Source organism: Gadus chalcogrammus, chromosome 20 (genome assembly GCF_026213295.1).
Source record: "Gadus chalcogrammus isolate NIFS_2021 chromosome 20, NIFS_Gcha_1.0, whole genome shotgun sequence".
NCBI classification, from domain to species: Eukaryota; Metazoa; Chordata; class Actinopteri; order Gadiformes; family Gadidae; genus Gadus; species Gadus chalcogrammus.
Genome location: NC_079431.1, coordinates 8,882,321 through 8,908,144, shown reverse-complemented (window position 1 = coordinate 8,908,144; position 25,824 = coordinate 8,882,321). Strand labels below are relative to the sequence as shown.

General features: G+C 42.3%; 1 long non-coding RNA gene across 1 annotated transcript; it reads right to left on the bottom strand.

Annotated features, from left to right (window-relative positions):
- Window positions 1-10,387: 10,387 nt before the first annotated feature.
- Window positions 10,388-13,316, bottom strand: LOC130373913 (uncharacterized). Its single transcript, XR_008893559.1, has 2 exons — window positions 12,863-13,316; window positions 10,388-12,703 (listed from the first exon to the last, which is right to left on the bottom strand). It is a non-coding gene; the product is annotated as an uncharacterized LOC130373913 (long non-coding RNA).
- Between the last annotated feature and the right edge of the window lie 12,508 nt (window positions 13,317-25,824).

Below are 25,824 nucleotides of genomic sequence, written 5' to 3'. Positions count from 1 at the left end.
ATTCGCTGTGTAAATACTGTCTTAACATCTGATTTCTCAAGCGTTGAATCTTTTGGTTTTAAATGGGTAAATCTGCTGCAATTTATTTGTTGCAAATGATGTTGCATAAACGGTGTGACAGCATAGAAAAGAGCACTGCTCTGCGTATCCATCATTACACGATACACCACAGACAGACAGAGGAGTACTCTTGATCTCACTCATACCATCCAACACCATTGGGGGGATAAAATATCCTGATTGTTTGTTATTTTTTAACATACTTTAGCAAGTCTTTCATTTAACAAGTTGCGTGGAAGAGCAACCTTAAAAGGCAGTGAGTGCACTGTGTAGTTTATCTAGCGTGTATGGATTACATTGTGGTTGGAAAAAGAACACCTCTTATCTCCCTCAAGGCTCTGACACCAGTTCAGAGGATCCCTGTGTCATGAGATAAGGTCAAATTTCTTGGCCAATTTCAAGTGTATATGTTCCCCCCTAGGTGACATAATGAAAGCCATTGGGTCTGACATCCAAGTGTTTCATTGACTGGTCTGCACCTCAAAGACACGGATGAATTATGAAGAAAAATGTATTATGAAAAATAGACAGCTGGGGTCAGAGAGGAGTGGGTGCTGTAAAACACTTGCCATAAAGAATAAAGATTTGTCATTACATTTAATTAGGCTCATAATCAGCCATCTTGATTATTTGGTTTTGGAACGGGAAACATTCTTTCCCAAATGATTTATGGGTTTTGGTTTGAATTCCTTCCAGAGCGCTTTTATTTTTGTTATTCATTCATTGCTCTTAGGGGACTGTTTGTTAAATATCAACTTTTTAATATAATTTTGCTAAAATACCTACAAGGTTGGCTTCCTCTCATACTAACTCCATGAAACAGACCAATCAAGAAATCCCACAGGTTGTAGCGATAGGTTCTCTTTGTGATTGTGAGAAGAGAATGCACATTATTCAAATATCAAAAAGATATCGGGCTGCTAACTGTGATGCAATGTCGGATCCAGCAGTTCTACTAGGTTATAGCCAAACCTTTGGATGGAAGACAGCACAGAGCCTTGTCAAACTATACTATAAACACTATAAAGTGAAAAGGTTAGAGAGTTACACTTCTGTGTGAGTGGATGTAGATTTGAGAAGGGGCTTTTAATAATAGTATTGCTGCAGCAGCCAAACTAAGCAGTGTTGGTTTACAGACACCTTTACAGATACTTTTGTACAGTTTACTATTGCTGGCCGAGCTTATGTTGGCCAATGACGTGCTCACTGATCTCTCCAGCAAAACGATTGGTGGTGTCATATGAACTGTGGTTTCCAGGGCTGCCAGGTTTCATGAAAAGTTTGGAGCGAGATTACACGTGTTGGGGGCAGGGCAACCCCAAATTTAGAAAACAACGATCATTCACCCCACACAATTATTATTTAAACTTAAAAAGCAGTTTTCAGCAATTTTACATATTGTTCATAATTGATTGGTACAAATGTATGTAACAAGACAAATTCAGATAAATAAAAAAAATAGTTGTTATTGCATTAAGCACAAATGGATATCAACCTCAGGAAAGTCTTAACAGTAGGCCCCATTACTGTAATAGGGATGTAGGCATGGTGAAGGAATTATGCAAATCTGCCCCTTTTACAGTGTGTGTGTGTGTGTGTGTGTGTGTGTGTGTGTGTGTGTGTGTGTGTGTGTGTGTGTGTGTGTGTGTGTGTGTGTGTGTGTGCGTGCGTGCGTGCGTGCGTGCGTGCGTGCGTGCGTGCGTGCGTGCGTGCGTGCGTGCGTGCGTGCGTGCGTGCGTGCGTGCGTGCGTGCGTGCGTGCGTGCGTGCGTGCGTGCGTGCGTGCGTGCGTGCGTGCGTGCGTGCGTGCGTGCGTGCGTGCGTGCGTGCGTGCGTGCGTGCGTGCGTGCGTGCGTGCGTGCGTGCGTGCGTGCGTGCGTGCGTGCGTGCGTGCGTGCGTGCGTGTGTGTGTGTGTGCGTCTGTGATGAATGGCCACTTGGTTGACCACCAAGTACAAAAATAGGCGGCTGCTTCACATTAGATCCACCCTTCCCGCCACATTGGACCCCTACCTGTTTGCATACAGAGGTAACAGATCCACCGAGGATGCAATCTCTTCTGCTCTTCACCCAGCCCTCACCCACCTGGACACCAAGAACTCATAAGTCAGAATGCTGTTCATAGACTTCAGTTCAGCATTCAACACCCTCATCCCTCAGCAGCTGATCGGCAAACTGGACCAGCGGGGGCTCAGCACTTCCTCAGCGAGAGACCACAGGCATTGCAGGTCGGCAGCAACACATCCAGAACCAGCGTTCTTAGCACGGGGGCCCCCCCAAGGCTGTGTGCTCAGCCCCCTGCTCTTCACGCTACTGTCCCACGACTGCGCTCCTTCCTTCAGCGGCCACCACGTTGTGCAGTTTGCGGATGACACAATCTTGGTTGGTCTCATCTCCAACGACAATGTGAACCACTACAGGATGGAGGTCAGCCAGCTGGCCACGTGTTGCAGCGATAACAACCTCTTCCTGATCGTTGAGAAGACCAAGGAGGTTGATATCGATTTCCGGAGAGTCCCCATCGACGGTGCTGCTGTGGAGAGAGTGAGCAGCACCAAGTTCCTGGGGGTTCACATCAGTGAAACTGATGTGTCAACTCTCTCCCTTCCCTCCCCTCTGCCCCCACGAACATGGACCTTTACTTTTCTCTCTTTTTAATTGTAATTTATGCACACAGTATTGTTTTGCCTACTTTAGAATTTATTGATTGTAAATATTACTTATTTTTTTAATTTACCCATTTTATTTTATTTTATACTTAAATGCACCGCGGGTCAAAGACCAACAGAATTTTGCTTCGTCTATTTGTCTTGTACATTTGTTGTAATTTCAATAAAGCTGACTTTGACTAAAATACTTTCCTTCCTTGAATTATGGAAAGGTCAAGGCTTCGAGATGCTGAGGCAGAGGCTCTTTTTGGTTATCTTCTAGTTGCAATTCTCAAAAAGCCAATTCTTTCAACCTAAACTCAAGTACAGCATCTGACATTTGAGGAGGTACAAGTTGTTGATATGCTGGTGAAAACGACGTCTTAAGGACAACTCCTTCTGTTAGAATAGCCTTAAGTGCTCTCTACTGGCAATCTCAAGGTGATAATGACTGGCAAGACGAAGCTGTTCTTTAGTGAGCTGACAAAGCAACTCCTTTGAGGGTAGCACTAATAAAGTCATTGAGTGCTGCCATACTTTCCTAAATCAGAAAGAAACGATACACCAATTGCCTTTACACAAGGTTTCAAATTAAGTACACAACACAACGCATTCAATACTACAGGCAGCTAATCAAATCCTCCCTACTAAATGGTTTCTCGAAACCATGATCAAAGAAATATAACTAAAAAAAAACATCACGCTACCAAGGTAGCCAAAATATTACCATACAAAACCATTACCAAAATGGAACCTGCTGGTAATCAAGGACTAAGGCAACAACAACCTCGGGGAGACTAGCCTCTCAAGTTACACACCACCACTTGATAAATCCAAAAGCTGCACAAAATACAAAGTCAGGATCCTGGACACGTTACCACAACTGTCCCCAATACAGCAATAACTAACTCACCTAACTTTACAAATCAATCTCTGGTGAGCACAGTGAGCAAGCCTCCGAGTGCAAAGGATCATCCAAGCAAGCTTCCGTGTTCCTACCTAACTTCAAACTAAACCCAAGTGTCTTCTGAGGCGTGCCGGGCTCGAGGCTTCTTTAAAGAAAATGGCATTAAACCTCAGCCATATGACCAAAGCCCTGAAATGCTCACCCTCACCGGAGAACAAGTCTCCACCCAGGGTTACCCCAAAAATAACAAAGGCAAAATAACAAATAGTGCACCTATGGAAGGACAGATTTCTCTGCCCAGCTGGCACACTCCTTAACTAACCAGGGAGATCACTCACAACCTGGAATCAAAAGCACTCAGTTATTATACTCACCATACTCACCATGAGAAGAAGCTGCTCACAGCCATACTTCCAAACACCACCAAAACATACAGGCTTACAGAATCTAGGGGAAAAGAGAAAAAAAATAGGTAACACTATATAATAAGGTGCCATAATAAATAGCAAACTAAATAGATATTTTAGTAACAATTAACAAATATTAACAAAGGGTTAGGTAATGACAAGTGTGCTATTTATTATGACACCTTATTATAAAGTGTTACCAAAAATGAACTAAGAAAAACTCATCCGAATTTATTCCGGACGAGCCCCCATAATTATGTTACGGCTGGCTCTAATGCCCAACATAATAAGGGACACAACACATAGGTTTTAAGTTCTTAGTTTTGTTTATTGACAATTAAACATAAAGTGCCTGAAAAAACAGGAAACTAGCTACTATGGTGTTGCTGTCGTGGAGAGAGAGAGACTGGTTAATTAGGAGGCTGAGTCCGGGTTTAATTAACCAAAGTCACCATGTAACAGCTTTTCCCCTTTTTCTACAGTTTCCTGCACTGCCTCCTCCACTGCCTGCTACTTTCCTTCAATGCTTCCTCCGTTGTTATTTCCACTACCGCTTCCACAGTTTCCTCTACTGTTCGTTCCATTGTCTTCTCCACTGCCTCATCCACTGTTTCCTCTACTGTGTTTAATATGGTGTTACATATGGTGTTTTAATTGAGCTGTCTCTTAAATGACTCCCTGGTTTGTGCACGATGGTTATCTCCGTGTTGATTGGCAGCTGGTCAAGTTGATAGCCGGGAGCCAAGAAGGCATTCAAGCAAGATTTTGATTTTGGAAGCAACACGTCTTTGACTATCATTATGAAATGAGCCTGTGTGCCATTTATTGGGTTGGTGTATATTGAGTATTTAGAGTATTTCCCTGGTTGAACCACTTGAGCTGCCTGTTGCCAAAAATGTTCAACAATCACTCTTTTGATTTATATATTATTTATTATATATGAGGATATATAATTGAAAATGTTTGCGTAATAGCAAAATAGTGCTTAATTTGAGTGAAAAATAGGAGGTGAGGGTTGAGAGTGGGTGAAGAGGGTAATTTGCGGGAGAGTTGGCAGCTCTGGTGGGGTCCTACAGGAGCTATGACTAAACAGCCCCTGTTTTTAACTACACAAGAAGGGAAGAAACTACAGCTATCCATTTACATGTAAACTCATCAATTGGTGATATTTCAGACCTCTAATGTGCGATTTTACCGCTGTATGCCGTATCTCCCCAATAAGTCCTTGGCCTACATTTCTGTTGGCAACATGACATCATAAAGTGACATTGCTACAACAGGTTGTAGCCGGCTAATCCCAGTAGCATAAGAAAGAGAGCTTTCCAGGACAGGTAGTGAACATTTAAAATATAGATATATTATTTTTTTACAATGACACAGTACATTTTGAACATTTTCTTGTACATTAATGTTGCATGTTTTATCTAAGTGTTGAGTGGGTGGTTATTCCTTTAAGGCTAATGTCGAAACAAACTGCCACAGAAGCACATTCTTCTGAGAAAGGGGGGTGTTTTTCGGCCGGTTGGCCTGCCCACGTGATGACAGCCACATGATTAGCCTCACAGGCCAACACACACTATACTTACAATCAATAATTCATTTTTTGCTTTAGTTTTTCCAGCAACAGGGTCGTAGGGGTTGGAACCTTTTGAGATAGAATGCAAGTCCGTCTAGTTAGCTAGCCCACACAGATACAACCAGCATTCACACCTTGTAAGACTTTAAAGGCTCCAATCACCTGCTAATGCGTGTCAGGATTCTGAAGGAAAACGGAGAGCTTTGGCAGAAATGCAACAGGATGAGAATGTGCCAACTCTACAGCAGAATAAAGAAGCAGGGTTGTCAAAAAAGCCACAATGTTTCCTGTAATAAAATATAATAAAGTCTAAAGTCCAAACGAGACGATTTGAATTACTGGTTGTGGGATAACTATGAACATAGACTACCAAACTAATACAGCCAAATCAAATGTACAGATATTTTTGGAATAAATAATTTACAGCGGGACCTTAAAGCACTTGGGCCTCGGTCAATGAATTTTGGACCAAGATACAGAATTATTTGCCAACAACCAAAAACAAACAAGCTTCTGATGAGGGGAAAAAGACCCTTGTCACTTTTCATGTATCGTGGATGTCGCTGCCAATCCTTTAAACTCCTCCTTCCAAAGAACAATTGTCTGTGTGCAAAAGCAGCATGGCATATCCATGGTTGTGCAAAGCTAAAGAGGCTACAAAACTAATGTTATTCTTCGAGAAGGTACAACTGTATCCATAGGTCAAAAATATGTTTGCATTTCCACAGACACCAAGGCCCAATAGCATTTCTACCCCTTACCCCTTCCTTTTACCCCTCCCCCTTGTTTTGAAGGTAAGGGGAAGGGGTAAGGGGTAGAAATGGGATTGGGCCCACTTACTCTTACCCCTTCCCCTTACCCCTTCAAAACAAGGGGGAGGGGTAAAGGGAAGGGGTAAGGGGTAGAAATGGGATTGGGCCCAAGTCAGGTCTATTTTCCAACAGCACTGGTGTCCTCTGTTCATGTCAGGCAGTCCTCCCATCGCTGGAATGACCTGCTGGACTTCTGCCTCCTGTATTATTGTGGACAGGCCTCCAATGTGACCTTGCATCACCATCTCTGGCAGTCAGGATTGCCTTTAGCACAGGTCATTTTGTAGGGCGGAAATTACTATAAAAATGGATGTTAGTGCTTTTGGGCTGACAAAGACTGTCTGAAGTATTATTTTGCCATGGTTCAGTAGTTATCAAATGTGATATAGTGTTTTCAATTTGAGAAGCGTCTCTGCCTGGCAGTTACAGTTTGTTCTATGCCTTTTGGTAACTGCTTGTTAAACTGAGGTTTTATGTAAAGCAATGCTAAGAATGAGGAAGGAAGGATGAGTCTCCTTCTATAGAAAATCTGTGTGTGTGTGTGTGTGTGTGTGTGTGTGTGTGTGTGTGTGTGTGTGTGTGTGTGTGTGTGTGTGTGTGTGTGTGTGTGTGTGTGTGTGTGTGTGTGTGTGTGTGTGTGTGTGTGTGTGTGTCTGTCTTGTCTGTCAGACGCTTTTGCACATTATGATAATACTGCATCTAAAATATCTAGATTTCTTTTAATGGGTTTTCACAGTGTTCTGTTAATTATGGAAAGGAGATTGCAGTACAACGCCAAATTCGGATGTTGAAAAAATCTTTGCCACAAATTGTGGTTGGGGATTCAAGGGAGGTTTATTAGTTTGTAACATCAAGTCATTGCTGAAAAGTCACCAAGAAATACCGGTTGGGGTAGTTCTGTTCTGCATGGTCTGCGTGCTACGTAGACCATAAATTGGATTTTAGTAAGGAAACAGCAGCACATTTCTAAGGGAAACTTTCGAACGAAAAGAAGCTGAGTCACCAGGTAAGTACAGAACAGCCTCCACTTCAGCCGCCAAAAAGTCAAATCAATCCCCAAATCACAACGCTCAATATCTCTCTTTACATTTGTGGTTATACTTTGACAAATAGCGCAATGCAAGGTTTAATCCTGCATCCACCTGGATGGCAGTCATTTATTGCTGTGCATTCCATTTGTCCTCTTTATTTCTTAGCAGCGTATTCTAAAGGTTGCAGGAAAAAAACGTTGTGTGCTCATGAATGAATCATTCTTCCTTCATTCCATCCGATGACCTTGACAGCTGCCGTCAGCACTTGTAGAGGAAATGGTATTGGGTTGGGTGTGAGCAGGACAAAAGGGACTCGGTTGTGATTCAAATCTATATCAACTTGAACTGGAATGTTGCTTGCTGTGTCATTTCCCTGATTCACATGTCTATAAAAATAAGCCACGTTCAGTTTAGAACCGTGTGCCTTATTATTTGTGTACGCCCTGTTTAGCCCATAACTTCAATGCTTTTCTGTGCACACATTTCTGAGAAGATGTTATGTTGACATCAATATAGTCAATATATACAATGCATATAGTGAATTATTCACTGTTCCCAAAAGTGTTTTAAACATCCCAATCTCTTCATCTTGTGATGCCATGATGACAGCCATGCTGACTCCATATTCTGCAAGACTGCAATACTATATCAGTGCTACCAAACTGTATACACTAGAGCATTTGAACCTTGAATGGTGAAATAAACATAACAAATATCATCACAGAATAAAATAATCCATTATGATGGGTCACAAGTTTTTTCCGTGTGTCCATTCAGACAGTTCAGAGTTTTGCCCAGCTCAGACAATCTTTTTAAAATATTAAAGCGCAGCATTATGTGCCCTAATCTGCCAAATTAAAACTCATTCTTAAAACACATGACTCCCACTTCTTTAAGAGCTTTAGTCCCCCATTTACACCATCATTTACAAATGCTTTATCTTAATCCTTAAATCTCTCACCTTAAAATCTGTGGCAGATGGCAGTGGGTTTTTCTATCTTTTGTAAGGAGGGTAAATACCCATAAAGACTTCACCAGCACTTGTCTATTTTCTTCCGGTATATTTGAACTACCTTGTGACCGCAATAGAAGGTATTAATTCTGCACAGTCTATATCCTGCAAGGTAATGATTGCTTATAGTTTAAAATAGGCAAAGCTGATGAATAAACTGCAGAGAAAGGATAGTGTTTGTTATGTGCCTGCCATGGGTGGGGGGGCAGGGGGGCGGGGGGGGGGAGGGTACAAGTAGTGATGCACAAACTTGGCATCCCTGCATATATATGTGACAAGGTGTGGTGATATATTTTCCAGACCATACGTGTTTGTGTGCGCATATTTGTGTGTGTGTGTGTGTGTGTGTGTGTGTGTGTGTGTGTGTGTGTGTGTGTGTGTGTGTGTGTGTGTGTGTGTGTGTGTGTGTGTGTGTGTGTGTGTGTGTGTGTGTACTCGCCTAACTATCCAACAGTGGACTTCGGCGTCGTAACACCTTCACCAACAGGGGACCTCCGAGCCAAGAGGGGACATTTTTCAGGTCCCCTTTTGGTCATGCCTTAAATCAACCTAAAAACATGCCTAAAATATTTTGACGCATTTTCACAACTTTTGCCAAGAGGGGACCTGAAAGTGTGTGAGTGTTTAGTCCATACTCTATAGCGCCTCTGCTGGCCAGAGCTTGACGACCAATCCACACACGTCGCTTCAAACACTCCTCTATTACCTGCAGTCGTTCACACGTCTGTCAGAGTGTAGAGGGCTGTTAAACAGACTACTTAGTAAAGTCTCTTGAAACATGCACACAAAAAAGGCTGAGCTTTAAAAGTTCCACACTTTTTTTGTATGTAGTGACAGGGGTCCACTAATAATAATAATAATAATACATTTAATTTGGATGACACTGTTGGCTAGTACAAAATGACACAAGTCCCTTCTTAGATAGCATGGAGCGACATTCACACTCCTTCTTTTATGAAAAGAGGTAATAACTATATATACTGTAAGGGAAAGATAGCAATCTCAACTAATGTAATAATAATTTGTCAAACTTGAATTGTTAGTGTGTTTTTAGGAATAGAATTCTCTAACAAAAAACCTATCTATTCATTTGTATCAATAAAAATGATAAACAAATACAATTAAAATACAATATAAGGGTCTAGACCTTTGAAATTGTTCGATCCCCAGCTCAACATGTACTAGTTGAGCTGAGTCCAAAGACACCAAGCATGACACTCTAGCAAATTGTAACATGTATTTTACATGGTACACCTATGGTCTAGGACATGATCTCGGTGTAGCAAGAGGGCGAGCTTGATCTCATTGGACTCAGCTTAACGTGTAGATGCTAAATAACATGTAATTTGTCAGAAATCTCCAATCGGGAAGCAAATCTATAGCTGGTCATTATTGATAAAGGCCTCCAAAATCGACAGCTAATTACTACCCTGAAACATATTCAAATATGATCATGTGTGGCACTGTTGCAATCGTCTCGAAACAGATGTCAAAGGACACCTTGTTTGCCCTATTGCACGACCGGGAAGATATTTTCATACTTCTAATGGATTGATTCATATTTTAAGGTTCTCGGAGTGAGACTTTAGGCGGCTGCAGCAGAAGTGTTGAGACGAAAGATGATATCAAGACATTTATAGAATATTCCCATTCACATGATTCTTCGCATGACCTGCATGTTGGAGAGACTGAAATAACCCCCAAAATGAGTAATAATGTAAAAGCAGCCAATGGTTCAAGCACAAATTGCTTGAACCATTTATTTCATTCCATTGTTTCGTTGATATGCATTATTGAAAAGTTTCAAGCATATGGATTTAATGCAATATCCACAAACAGTTCAAAATGGTACCATGATATGCGGTCACAGGTACATAGTTATCACCTGACAAACATGTCACGGGTTGAAATCAAAGGCAGTACAAATGGATAAAAATGTAGCTGAAGTTTCAAATGTCTTGTTTATTGTATTAACCAGTTCATTTCTCTTTTGTGAAAGTCACCAAAAGTTCAAAAAAGTTAAACGCAAGGTCACAGGCTAACAGTGGAGCTGTGTTGGGAACCAGCAGCCAAGAGCTTCCATCGAAACTTTCTACCCATGTTAAATAGATTTAGTTGGCAGTTCCTTTTCTGCCCATTCTTTTTTAAACTTGTGGAAGCACTTTGCAGTACTGGGAGACACCATTTCTAACGGCAATGGAGCTAGATTCTAAAAATTTCAAAAGATGCCCAAAGCAAATACCTTTAACCCATAGTTGTGTTTTATCAAATTAAAACATTTTAGTTTCATTGACCACAAATTGAGCAGAAATATTTTGCATACAAATCTTTAAATAGTTTAACCACATTAAGAAAAATACATTCGTTAATTTTTTTTAATAGTGAAGCCACAAGTTTTGCACATTATCCAAACAGAATACCTGAAATGTTGATATTTTCAGCCCTTTCGGGTTAAAACAAGAGAAAAGGACAACCTAAGAGTGAAAAGTTTGGGTTAGGTGACCTATCGTTCAAAGATGTCCCTGGTCAGGTAGACTAAATAAAAGTGTATTCCCAATTGCTCCAGGACATTTGTGTAATTTACTTGTGAGCTCTCCCTCAAGCCTAGAGAGACATCAGTGTTGAACCACCAACTGAAAGGGGGTATTTGCCATTAGTATGAGTGACAACATTTCATGGCTATTCATTTAGTTCATAATATTTAGCCGATTTGAATGGACTTTTCTAGCAGGCGAGGCTGTCAAAGAACTAAATATGGAGCAACTACAAAAAGTAAATTTGCAGCATGACCAAATTATACAAAAAGTATAGGAACTGTTCTAGCAGATATGTTTTAGAAGTCTCTTTTGATAGGCAGGGAATAATTGTCTTTGTCACCCTGTAGTCATGCCATCAAATCTGTTGGGCAAAGTACCGCCACTGATTAATCCAGTAGACTCAGTCAAGTCCCCCTAGTTAGAAAATGGAAGAAACCCAGTTAGTCATGTTAATTATTCTGTTGTTACAAATGAAGACCAATACTTGCCACATATTGCGATCCAAGTTACTGGCTGCAGTCTTGGATTTTATAGTTCTATATGAATAGATTCAATTTACTAAACTATTAATCATGCTTCAGAAGAATTAACCTTTCTTGGATGGCAGATCTACCACAAGCCTCCATTGCCACAACCTCCAGATGGCTTACGACCTACGGCAACTCCTCGACTACTGCAAGCCAACAAATTGGCTCTTGCACACCAGACACGCATTTTGCTTTATTTTAGGTTTTCAAGCATCTTAAAATACCCAAATCATCGCTCCAATACACAAGTTAGCTAATGGCCTACAAGGAAATGCTGAAGCTAGTGTTAGTGATGGCGATAGAAATGGACAAGCTTGCGTGTACAAATATGCAACTAGAATTGCAAGGTTCACAGCCCAGTTGCATAAGTGGTCGCAACCGTTGGATTGTAAGCAAGGGTAAAAAAAAAAAAAAAACTTCGCACAACCTAGTCAACAAGGTCAATTGAAAGCCTGTACAAAACGACCCTGGAATAGTCAAATGCAGCTTTACAGTGGATGAATTAAGCCAAATTGCATAAACATCCAATGGTAAACAGTATACAAAGGCAATCAAGGTTGCACTCACACTAGGCCATCTGGCCGTGGCCGTCGCAACTGTGGCCTGGCCACGGTAGGCTCTTGTACATACGCCATCACGTCGCTAGCATCCAAACAATTCTACCAAACCTTAACCAACTAGTGAAAAATGGAACAAAACTTTAGCACACACCCAGTGACTAATCACCTTGTCCAGGGGTGTTCCAACGTGGTTAACCAGAGGGCCTTGTGGACTTAAAGTAAGCCACACATTTGACAGACAGCTCCGAATGACGTTAAACTAAGCTAATCTACAGGTTACCAGTGCTAGTGCAATTACATGAGCATTTTGCACAATATTTGTACTCCAATGCTACGTAAAGCAGGCTTCTTTAGAAACCCGTAGCCTGCTACATTGAAGGGCAACCGTTACTGTACCTGACCTAGACCGAAAGATGGCTCTGGAAGCCACTACGGCCCACGCAGCAGATTACTGCGTGGACCGCGGTGGCTTCCAGATCAACCCTTCGTTGGACCATTCATACACATGTATTCCGAGGATGTTTTGAAGACACTGGAGTCCCATGGCACTAGATTCCTTTGAAGACTAAGTTAGTATGGGGGGGCCCAAAGGGGGCCCCCCCATAGATCTTGTCAGTCATCTAACACCTGTTAAGAAAAACACACACACATCACAAGATACAAATCAGCAAAGCTAGGTTAACAAACAGCGGTGACATGCATGTCAAGGTGCAAAGAGCAGGGATACTGATGGCTTGTGTCTGAGAATACATCAACATTTAATAAAGGAAAATAACTTTTACTCACTGTGGTGGTCTGAGAAAAGAAAACATAACATAGCATAGCATAGCCTAACCTAACCTAACCATACGTCTCTCGTACTGGCCTCACGTCGAGCCAGCACCACCTTCAGCCCCAAACATCAAATGAGAAAGCCCTTAAATAGGGAAATGGCAATTGGACCAATCACGGCCGTATGGGCCAGACCATTAGTTGGGGGAACATTATTTACCTAAAGCTACCAATCCAACATAACTGAACATAAAGTACATTGTGTGAATACTAAATAAACATGAAACTAAATAAACAATCACCAAATACATATATACCCACACCCTGTGCACAACCTAAAGATATTTACAAAACAGCTGTTTCTATCAACACCCCCCTGGGCTATTCCCTGATACTCTGATCCTAAGCTCCCTTAGCATACTGCCCCCTACCGGGACGGAAGACCAGTCTTACACCAGCCCAATATAATATATACACACACAATATAATAATAATAATAATAATAATAATAATAATGATAATAATAATAATAATAATAATAATAATAATAATAATAATAATAATAATAATAATTTCTCTAATGGGAGACAGTGAGAAGGGGGAGGATTTCACCTTCTCACAATTACATTTGTTCTTTTCCACACTTCATGAATAGATCCATGCAGGAGTGTGAGGGTCGCCCCATACCATTTAACAGGGGACTTCTGTCATGTTGTACAATCCAAGTGGGGACCATCTTTTATATTTTCCCATGTAAACACATTGACAGAAGCAACAGTTGCAGTTGGCAAACACTCATTGAGTGAAACAATAGGCACAGACAGCTCCCTGCAGTGAATGGAGTCCCCTCTTTGATATGTAAATATCGCTTAAGTATTCAAGTCCCCTCTTGGCAACTTCTTTAAAAGAAATCACATTTGAAGTTATATTATGACAAAATAACTTAAAACTAAACGCTGTATTATGTTTTTGTATTTTATAAATGACCAGAAATAGAGGTCCACACTTGGTCGATGGAAACCGATAGTCCCCTGTGGGTAGGGTAAACGTGTATGTGTGTGTGTGTGTGTGTGTGTGTGTGTGTGTGTGTGTGTGTGTGTGTGTGTGTGTGTGTGTGTGTGTGTGTGTGTGTGTGTGTGTGTGTGTGTGCATGTGTTTGCATGAGTGGTGCATGTGTCTTTCTTTGTGTGTGTGTGTGTGTGTGCGTGTGTGTGTGTGTCTGTGTGTGTGTGTGTGTGTGTGTGTGTGTGTGTGTGTGTGTGTGTGTGTGTGTGTGTGTGTGTGTGTGTGTGTGTGTGTGTGTGTGTGTGTGTGTGTGTGTGTGTGTGTGTGTGTGTGTGTGCGCATATGTATGCTTCTGCATATGTGTGTTTGTGTGGGTGCATGTGTGAGTGTGTGTGCGTATGTGCATGTGTGTCTTTGTGCGCGCATGTCTGTGCAAACGCTATACAGACTCATCGAAACACAGCGCTGTGAATTCTACCACTTCAGCTCCACTCCTGGCACTCTTGCTGACTGCTATGTGTGCGTATCCTGTGGCCATTCGCTAATAATTCTTCTCCACCTCCCACACTGGTGTTGCTTTTGTGGAAATGCCACCGATGCCAGCGGAATCCGGCCTTGACGCCCACGTCTACCTAGGCGGCTTCTGTGTATGCCGGGCCAGATTCCAGTATCATCTTTACTGTATGCTGCCAAACACTCAGCACCTCACATATGGAGAGAGAGAGAGAGAGAGAGAGAGAGAGAGAGAGAGAGAGAGAGAGAGAGAGAGAGGGAGAGAGAGAGAGAGAGAGAGAGAGAGAGAGAGAGAGAGAGAGAGAGAGAGAGAGAGAGAGAGAAGGAGAGAGAGAAGGAGAGAGAGAAGGAGAGAGCGAGAGAGAGAGAGAGAGAGAGAGAGAGAGAGAGAGAGAGAGAGAGGCTGGACCGCTGGCTACCATCACCGCTTAACTTAATGATGCCATTGATCATTGTGGTGCATTCAGCCGCACAAAATTTGATTTAGTTTAGTGTCATTATTTTTGGCAACCTGAATACACAGATTCTGTTTGATTCACAGGCGTTCTTCCTCTTTTTCTTGAGGCCTTGGATTCCTCCCTCCACACACCAGCAATCGCTCTATTTTGGATTCCTTCCTCTTGCCTTAAGTGTGCAGTCAGTGTGTCTATTTATAGAAGCTGCGCCTATTATCTATGCATGAGGACCAGGCTACCAGTTATACCAGGCGCCTTATGTGTGACGCATGTAACACTTGTAACATGAGTAACATGAGACATCTTGGGCCACAAATCCAAAAATGAACAAATAAAAAAGATTTATTACCAAAGCTCCATTACACAAGTCTTCCTTGTAACATTCTAGAAAACACTGGAACAGAAGGACAAACAAGAGACTGAAGAGAACAGCATGGAAGGCGCAAGAGAAGCAACTAAAAAGATGTTTACGTAACCAAGTAAATACAACTTTGTGGGATTTGAAATCTTTTCTGTTGAAATCGGAGCAAAAGAATATCTCATAGAAGATATCAGATTGTGTGTGTGTGTGTGTGTGTGTGTGTGTGTGTGTGTGTGTGTGTGTGTGTGTGTGTGTGTGTGTGTGTGTGTGCGTGCGTGCGTGCGTGCGTGCGTGCGTGCGTGCGTGCGTGCGTGCGTGCGTGCGTGCGTGCGTGCGTGCGTGCGTGCGTGCGTGCGTGCGTGTGTGTGTGTGTGTGCGTGTGCTTGCGAGAGAGAAGCCAATTGAGACCTGAATTTAATGGTCCTTGCCTCCAGAGATGCCGACACAACTTGGTTGTTCAAAAATCAAAACCTTTCATCAATTCCATTCATTGTGAAAGGTCTGTGAAAACCATGCATACATCAAAGCACGAAGGAACATTATTTTATTTATTCATACATTCAAAGTGGAGATTAAAAATAAACATACTAGCATGATGAAAGACTACTCAAACTGAGCTCAACACAGCTTCTCTCTGACTGGACTAGGCCAGTATTGTAATTTGCAAGCTTGGTGTGTAGCTGAAGCTGGGACAGGAGGAAGTGTGTGTTCAGCTCCTTCTTTCAGTATGCAATGAGGTCACTCCATGCTAAGATCACCAGGGAGGGGAGGCATCTGTAACGCTGGGGTAGGGCTTGTAGCCTACATCAGAATGCATCATGGGATTTTCTGTTGGATACTCCATATTGAGGGGCCTCAAGGGACTTGTGATAATGTACTGTCACCTAGGCTAATGAAGACTTGGTTTTGCCAGGTCTCATGAGAAATGCAAACACAACAATGTCAGCCCATAATGAGAAATAATTCCATGAAATATTACTACAAATATTACTAACAATAACCAAAAAACATTACCACTATCATCATAACTAACCAAATAATGAAACTAATTGTAATGTGATGTTGCGATGGTTAAGCCCAATAGGGGGCATAGATATAGATAACATGTTTAATAATTCATCATACTTTGTGCACAGACAATGAATCTGATTGTGTCAAGTAGAGTCAATCATGGAAGTTCCTCTGGTCTTTAAGCCCCTCAAAAAAATATGACATCTCGTAAACTGCCATATGCACTTCTTTGTTTTAGAGGCCATTTCATTTCCATATTGACATCATTAGAATTTTTGCCTACTTATGTATCAAGGACAAGATGTACAGAAACCATAGCAACAAAATGATCCAAACGCTAAAATGTGTACGTTTCTTATTGATCAGGCCATCAAATTAAAGTGATTGCTGTATAAAAAAGTGTTTTAATCATAATACCCATAACAATGTCCATGTGCCAAGAGAGCATCCCAGCTCATCGGCAACAAATGGTTCCACAGCGGCTGGAAATGTAATTACATGAGTCGCCAGAAGCCCAACAGATAAGAGGTTGCCAATAAAGCATGAAGGGGCCAATTTCTAAAATGACACTGCTATTTGCTTTCTCAAACAGATGATAATTAATACAGCATTTCATATTTATTAAGACTGTTGAAATTATTATGGTTGGCCTTTGTCAGTCTATATTTGTGAAATTCAAAAAGGCAACAAACTATTTATTACAGTAAGGCTCTCAAATAGCTAAAAATATGTATACTGAGCTTTATAATGGTATAGTTTTATTAGATCATCAATGGTATTTCCCCCTGCAATATGTCTGTCTGCCTGTCCACATCCAGTGGAATAAGGAGCGATATTAATAAATGTTTCACTCATCGCTGTCTGACAATCTCCCGTCCACTGTTGGTCAGCATTATTCTATTATAGCCATTTCATTTACTGTAAAATGCACATCGGATTACATTTAAACTGGAAACATAATCAATGGGCTCGAATTATGGTAAACCTGAGTATTAGCTTACGTCTTACACATAATTCTGAAAATAGGTCCTTCGCTGCATACTTTCAGAGCATGTGTCTCTTCTTCCTTATGTTTACATAACACACAGGCAACACATAAAAAATGTAATATTTCTCATTGTTGCACCTCACATTTGATTTTGTTGAAAGAAAGATGCTGAGTGAAGAAACAGTCACATCTTGGAATCGTTTTATTAGTCACAGTCCGAAGGCATTCGACATTGGCCGTTAGCACTGGGAAAGAAAACGCAACGAAAAAAACGGTCAGCGCACTGCGGGTGGCCGGAGAAGACTATCGCTGGCCACATCTTTCAGGGCCTTGAGTAGCAGGAGACGTGCCGCTCAATAGGGAACCTCGTTAACCTGTGTGCCTCAAGAGATCCATCACTGCCTGCACCTCCGCATTAATGGCTAGTCAGCAAGCGCTTTTTTTGTTCGCCCAAGTCAGGGAATTAGTCACATCCTACCGCCCAACTGCCTTTTCCGCTTCCAAAGACTCCTGCCTCTGGTGAAATTAAAAGAAGAAATAGGGAAGAAATGGGCGAAAAGAAAATGTTGTAATGTTTTCTAAAAGGTATTTTAATATTGATGAATCAAAGGATAGATTTGGGGCCACGTTTGCAGGGGGGCCTGTGTTCCTGAATGGATTTAAGCTATGTTGTAAAAATGTGAGCTGGTTGTTTACACCTAAAACAGTCCAACATGGGTAAAGACAAACATCTGCCCTAGAATTAAGTTACAATGGGGTTGGTGGTGGTGGTTATGTGTGTGTGGGTATGTGTTTGTGTAGGTGTGCTTGTGTGGTTGTGTGGGTGTAGGTGAGTGGGCGTGTTTTTGTGGGTGTGTGTATGTGTATGGTTGTGTCTGTGTCTGTGTGTGTGTGTTTGAGTCAAACAGGCAAAATTAGACACCCCTGCTTCTCCCCAAACTGAAAATGGTTTTACATTTTACGATGGATTTCATAGTTGTCTACAATGTAGGGGCCTTTTTGAAACTCAAAACCCAATAAAGCAAACGGGAGACATAGGATAGCCTACTGCCAAATAAAACAAAAAATAAAAGGCCAGAAAACTTCAATGGTGTGTATATACATTCAGTGTCCGAGATGACGGAGGCATGACAGGAGCACACAAGTCGATGGATTGATTAGCCCATGCCGACGGTTTGGATTAGGACCGCTGAGGGACTGCGCTAGCTATAACGAAAGCCTGATTTCACCCTCTTTTCTCTTCCCAGAAGGCCATAGTAGGGGAGTGGAAGGCCATTAGTGGACGGGATAGCCGCCGCTGTTTACTCTATTCCAGCGTGCAGCGCTCTTAGAGGACAAAAGAGAGGCATGAGAGTCCCCCCTCAACAAGGTTGAAAACACAGTAATGCACACTGCGGTTGCTTGCGCGGGCCTTTTTTGTTCCCGGCACCCATTGAGATTATTCAAGGCAGCGCTGGGTGCCATAGCTTTGTTCGTCCGTGGGGCCTTTTGCTCCTGGATGATGAAAAGGGTTCCCAGGGATGAGGCACAAAGCAACCCGTCCATCAGATGAGTCTGTCCGCCACCGTCTCAAAGCGCCATGGTAGCTGTTGTCATGGTGCTCCGTTTGAAAACATCACAAGAGATACTGAACTTTGAGCTCATCTGAATAATTTTGAAAATGTGAATAGGAGGATATTCAAATACATTAAGAGGTCTTTTCAGCCTTAGATTAGCGGGGTTGTGGCGGGGATAAGTGTCTTCAATTGGAGGGTGGGCTGAAGAGCAATCATGCACATATTATTGGTTTGGCGAACTTGGCAGTTTTGAATCAAGACTAACTATTATACATTCTACATCTTTTCAATAAAGGCACAAATATGTCTGCAATGAGTGGGTAAAGACAGTTGTTATTGTTGTTTTATTCGCAGAAATAGTCAACACTGATTTCTTTTCATCATCGGCAGGCGATCTGAGCTTGAGGTTTAATTGTGAGTTTGCTGTTTGTGTTTCTACTGCAAAATATTTCTCTTGAGATTCTTCAGAGATTGGGGGGAGGCGGGGGCGAGCTACTCAAATCGCACGACCCCCTGCAGTGTTTAAGCTCCACAGCCCTGGGCGTCATATTTCATTTGCATTTCAGATCTTGATCTAACCGCACAGCTATTTGCAGACTGCGTCAGCCTCAAAACAGGTCTGTTCAACATCATATCTCCCCCATATCACAACGTGAATGAGGACAGTCAGCTGTAATGAAAAAATGTGAGGGCATTTGTGTGTGTGTGTGTGTGTGTGTGTGTGTGTGTGTGTGTGTGTGTGTGTGTGTGTGTGTGTGTGTGTGTGTGTGTGTGTGTGTGTGTGTGTGTGTGTGTGTGTGTGTGTGTGTGTGTGTGTGTGTGTGTGTGTGTGTGTGGGCGTTATTGTCTGTGTGTGTGCTTGCGTGTGTGTGTGCGTGTGTGTGTGTGGGTGTGTGTGTGTGTGTGTGTGTGTGTGTGTGTGTGTGTGTGTGTGTGTGTGTGTGTGTGTGTGTGTGTGTGTGTGTGTGTGTGTGTGTGTGTGTGTCTGGTGTGTCTGGTGTGTGTGTGTGTGTGTGTGTGTGTGTGTGTGTGTGTGCGTGCATGCGTGCGTGTGTGTGTATGTGTGGGCGTTATTGTGTGTGCAAATGTGGGTGTTGGTGGGCGTGTTTGTCCTGGTGTGATTAGCTTATACGTGCTTGAGAACTTTATTACATGCTGACACGTGTAGTTTTTGTGAAGCCAATGAGAGAAGCAGCCACCAGGGATATGCTAAGAGAGCTTCATGATGGGAGAGGTGGTTCTTCTACCTAAGTGCTCCGCCTCAATGTGCCCTTAATAGGGTGACTGGCTGTCCGATAGGCCTGGTATTTTGTTTGGTTTTCTGTGTTCAGACTGCGTGATTTCAGCTGGCAATGGTTTGCCATATGTTGTATTTCTAGCTTGGAACAGCCCTTTACTGTTAGGTCAAACAACGAGTGTTCACAGACTTTGCAAATGGTCCAGGCGATCCTTTTCCATGCACATAGCTCACAGCAAATGGTCTGATAAGAAAATCACAACAACAAAGGCAAATACCATAACCCACTTCAGTACTTTGCTAATAATAATCCTCCATGAATTACTTAAACTGCTACGTTGAGTAAACTGTGGCCACTAGTGCTATGCTACTGTGTCAGAATACCATTAGCGCTCACGGCATTACTCTGTAAGACGGACATCAACTGGATATGAATCATAACATTCTAGACAGATTCTCTTTACCATAAAGAAAAATGCTTGCTTGGCGTTAGCTTACATATAGTCTAATAAATGACTTTTCAGTGATAAGGTATCCTAATGATCGATGGGTTGAAATAAAAAAAGCTGGCTAAGCTTGAAAGAGGCATTCAGGGGATTGCCAGAGTTGCTTTCCAGCGTGTAAACTGCTCCCAAATGGCAGATGTGGTATCTGGGTTCACATCAGGACAGGGGATATGGGGAAAACACTCCTTACCATTTCTATTTTTAACAAGACAAGTCTGCCTTCTTCCTGTAATGTAATGTTGTGTGTGTGTGTGTGTCTCTGCATGTGTATGCGTGCATGTGTGTATGTGAATGTGTGTGTGCGTGTGTGTGTGTTTGTGCATCAGTGTGAACACGTGTGTGTGTTTGTGTGTGTGTGTGAGAGCATTTTGTGTGTGCGCATGTGTGTGTGTGTGTGTAAACGCGCATGTGTGCGTGTGCGCTTGTGTGTGTGTGCGCATGTGTGTGTGTTTGTGTGCGCATATAGGTGTGTGTGTGTGTGTGTCGGTGTGTGTGTGTCGGTGTGTGTGTGTGTGTGTGTGCGTGTATGTGTTTGTGTATGTGTGGGTGGATATGTGTATCCAGCGCTATCGATGAGTACGTCTTGGCATGCAAGGTTCTGGCTGTGTGCCAAATCAGTTTAAAATGAGAAAAACACACAGTTTTATGTTTGTTCCTTTCTTATTGAGAGACATTTCCCACTGCCAAAGTTTAGCGTATTCTTAATAAAGTTGCTGTACCCAGTTTTGCTCTCAAAACGGCAGCTAGCAAAGGAGAAGCTAACCTGCAGTGTGTGAGCATACGCTTCTAGACAAGTCGTTCAAAAGCTCTCCACTAATAATAGACTCAGCAACTAAATGGAGCTCATCTCATCGCCCAACCCATGACCAGTACTTACCAGAGATGGGAAGTTTTTCCCTGGTCGGTGGTTCTGCCTGGGCCAAATAGCAGCATCAGCTTCTGCAAATGACACGATGTGTCTACACCATTAAAAAGGCCTCATGAAATCATTCCCCGACGGAAGGATTGAAAGAAGGAAAGGAGTTGAGGGGGCGGTGAAGAACATTTTGAAAGTAACATGATGAAAAGGTGCATTTTAAACATGATCAAAAGTAGAGAAAACTTTACTTTAAATGCAACTCATTCAAGCAGTGGCACCCGTGCCAAACAAGTGGGTGCCACTGACGAGTCCCTGGCAGTGACCCTTTGGCCAAAATACTTTTAGCCTATAGATAACCTAAGCATTCACTGGGCGTTTCTCCAACTACTTAAGTGGCTAATAGGATTACAGAGAGGGCGAAACTCTAATATAATTGGTCTGACAAACTCTTTCTGTTATATATCGCGACTCCACCAAGTCAAATCAAGCACAGCCTTCTTAATATCGGGCGTGTTGTTTACCTTTTTAACTTTTTAACTAGGATCAAATATTATTATTATAAATTAAATGAACATATGAATCTTGAAAATAAAGATTACTGCTGTATAACTGTTTATACAGTATAATTGTATGTTCTACCTGTTAATAAATTAATAATACCTTAATAGATTGTATAGATCCTGAATGGGGTCATTAAGAATTGTTAACATCATCCCAAAACAGCCAAATAACAACAGCCTATTGAATAGGACCTGGCTCAACAAACGCAAAGCTGCTACAACCTACTTCCAAACCCCAAGTCACCATCTGCTCAAATCAAAAGCTAGGCCTCCCCTCCGGTGTGGATTGGTGGCCCTATATGTAACCGTACACATTGAACCATACCATGTTATCAAGTTGAGAGTTACAATGAAGTGTTCAGTAAAATGAAGTGGCTTTTTAATTACTGGAGAGAGGCCATTAGCAGCACACCCACTCACGCCAGGCTCTGCTTGGCACAGTCTCAGCACCTCAGCGGAAAGGAACAACAGCGGGTGGTGGAGCCCTTCAAGCAGTCAGTAAAGCAGGAAATTCAATTTACAAAATGGAAAGATGGAGCAACGGAGAGAGAGAAGGATAGACTGGTGACATTTGAATTGTAGGTGCTTTTGCAGAACGATGTTTTCAATTTGACGTATTTTTCCCTTTTGGGTGGCGTGGGGCAGATATTGCTTTTTTGCCTACAATTCATTTTCCGGATTGGTTATACTTGGGTAGAGGCTGTTTGTTGGATTTAATTGGATTGCAAAAGAAATATACCGGACAAATAAAAGATGCTGGACCAAATATGGGTTTAATAGCCCTGGTCCAATGGGCCTTTGCGATGCCAAAGTATATAAAAAACACACACAACTGAAATATCAGATGAAAAAACGTTACTTGACATAAAAAAATCTTTAATTAGCGGACATTTCTTTCAAGTACTCCATCAGGATAAGGTAAGGTGTCTCTCGTGCCTTAGGTTTTGTCCTGTCCTTGCATTTTATCCAGATGGAGAATCTCAGACACAGCCAGCAACACAGGTCTCGACTTGAGCCGCTGATATGAAACCGCTCTTTGTAGACTTGCAAAAAAGAACCCTAAAGAGTAGAGCGTCTGTTAAAAGGCAAACAAGACGTCCTCATGAAAGGCCCCAAACGGGACAGCAGGGTCAACTCTGCTGAAATGGACAAGGGGTTGGTGATGGATGTGTCCAGTGGGGCGTTGGTATGCAGAAGGCTCAGGCTACATCCCACCGCTGCAGTGGTGTTGGGTTGAGAGATTAGTGGTGGTGCTCAAGCCGTGTTGACGACCAGGAGCAACGACAAACTAGGTTGAAAATACAAATGGTTTGGAGGCAACGACGGCCTTGCGGTGCAGCCCTAGTCTTCGGCGCAATGTTGTTGTGATGCAAGGGGGATAGGGGGGGACGGGGGGGGGTTGAATGACCTTTCAAGGACATAAGATAGAGCAAACACTTTTACTCGACGCCTGTTGCTCATGATCACTCTTGTCTGATCCTGTACTGCTCTGTGTCTTCGAGTTCCTGGAACAGTGATTGGGTGGAAGAGGGGGTCTCAGTGAGGTATCAACAAAAAACTTTTAAACAACAAGTAAAACAGGTACAAATATAAGCAAACAATACAGTGAAGTGTAGTGGAAATGTGCGATGGCACATTATTGTTGCCTGTTATGGATCTTGAGGAGTGAAGGAAGAAGGAGGGCCAGAGTTCTTCATTCTTTCGGGCAACCTCTCTTAAACTCAATCTCCAAAGTCCACACGCTTCATCGAGAAGCAGTAACACCTCCGACATGAAACAACTGCAGCAGATATAAACGTTTCGCTAACTTTCTTCTCAAATGCAACATCAATTGCGATTTGCAGGCATCCCTCGATTGAACAATTGTTTCATGAAGCCTATGTAGATGCAGAGATCCATCCGATAAGGAGAAACTAGACGAAGGATGCCAGAAAGATAAATATGTCCAAGGGTAGTCGAATGCCTGGTGTGAACAGTTCATCTCTGCGGCGCTAAGCGGCTGCCTGGTGTGCTGTCTGCCAAGCTGCCGCTCCTTGGCCGCTGCCCCACTTGGCAAACAACACCTTTGGTTTTTCATTTATTTGCTCCGTGCACGGACAAGTGGTGGAGCGAGCGTGGCGTTTTTAAATTTTTTTCTTTCGGAAGCTACTTCATCGCAAAGCAGATTCCACATCAAATGAGTAGGAGCTGTGTTGGTATCACGTGTGACAGGCCTTGTGTTATCATAAGATGCATTACACACACTTTAGATGGAAGGGCTCCTGTTGTACTATCCTCAGACCCTCCATAGAGAAAGTGTTTGTGTACCTGCATGTTAGCCATTTATTGTCAATGGAAACGTTGATGTGATCTGGTACAGTGCACGAGGAACTTTAAAGTATTGGTGGCTGCTAAGTTGAGCTACAAGGTAGTACACATCAAGTTTTTAATCATAATAACGATGAAATAAAAAAGTGCTGCGTTGAATTGTCGTTGGCCATATTCCATCAATATTGCGGTCCTCCCAGATACACCATATGTCTTTTTATGTTGCCCTCCCCCCTCCCAACCCTCTATCCCCTCTTGTTCTCTCTTCATCCCTCTCTCGCTCTATCTTATGCAAATACAAAACATAAGAAGGCAAAGGCGTTCAGCGTACAGCAGTGTTCCGAGCGGTTATGTAAAAGCCGCGGTACATTGTGTACTCTGTAGCCTTCATTTTAAATGCTATTCCTGTAATAACCCCTCCAGCGGCGTTGCCCTCAAGATGAAATCCCACAGGAAATCACTCACTACTGGCTGCACATCTTTCTTTGTCAGCTACGTATCTCTGTTGTTGAAGCCCTTTGCTAACTGAGTATTGCATAACAAATCAAATAATATCCCTGAGATTTTATTCATAGTTTGAGGATGTTCTCCTGAAATGTGAATGTTTACCTTTGTTCAGTACTGCAGCCGAAATCTATTTATCTCACCAGCTATCTGTCTATGTATCTATGTATCTATCGTTCTATCACTGCATTTGTGTATCACCAAGGTGGGTGCTATACACACTTGCAATGGACAAGTTGTCATATCCTCTCCCCCCCCCCCCATACATATAAACCCTCACAATAATGAAGGAGTATTGTAAAAATGTAACACTACTTTCTTGTAACATTCTTTACGTTTCACCTCAGGTCTACTCTACTGTGATAACGGAAGTTGTTGCTCATGGGGAGGTAAGACCTGAAGACATGAAACTATTCTAATTAGCACATTAATGCACTGGTGTAAGCAATAGTAATATTGGTCCAGAGAGTGTCAACTGACACGAGGTGCTGACATGCACAAACATACAAAAAACACAAACACTTTGGCATATGCACACACACCTTGGTTGCTCCCGGAAAGCCACATGTGCACAGTGAACATTAGTTAGCTCAGGGAGGAAGCACTGTTCTGTCGATCAAGATAAGAGAGGCGGAATGGTGTCATGGCTGCCCAGGTCACATCAATAAGCTTCTGTCACCTCTACTACACACAGCTCTTCTTCCTTGTCCTCACACATGCTCCGCCTTTTCTCTGAGCACTAATTACTGTGGTGCCTCTGTGTCAGGAAGCCTTTATTTAACTTAACCTTTGGCTCTAAAGATTTGCGTGCCGTGACTAAGGGAAATGCAATCAGCTATTTATGTGCTTTATGATTTGTATAAACAAATATTTTACGATCAATGGAATGTATTTTTTCCCCTCTATGTCTATTAATAGTCACCTTTGCTTGGACAATTAACTTGCATAATGTGCAGTGAGGCACACATTTTTTATCTTGACATATGCAATGCTCATATCGACGAATTTGTTGCAGAAGAAAGAAAGAAAATCGGTGAACAAAACAAACATGAAGACTGCCCACATACTTCTTGTTCCCTTCCAATAGTAGTCACTCGTGGATGATGCATAGCGCT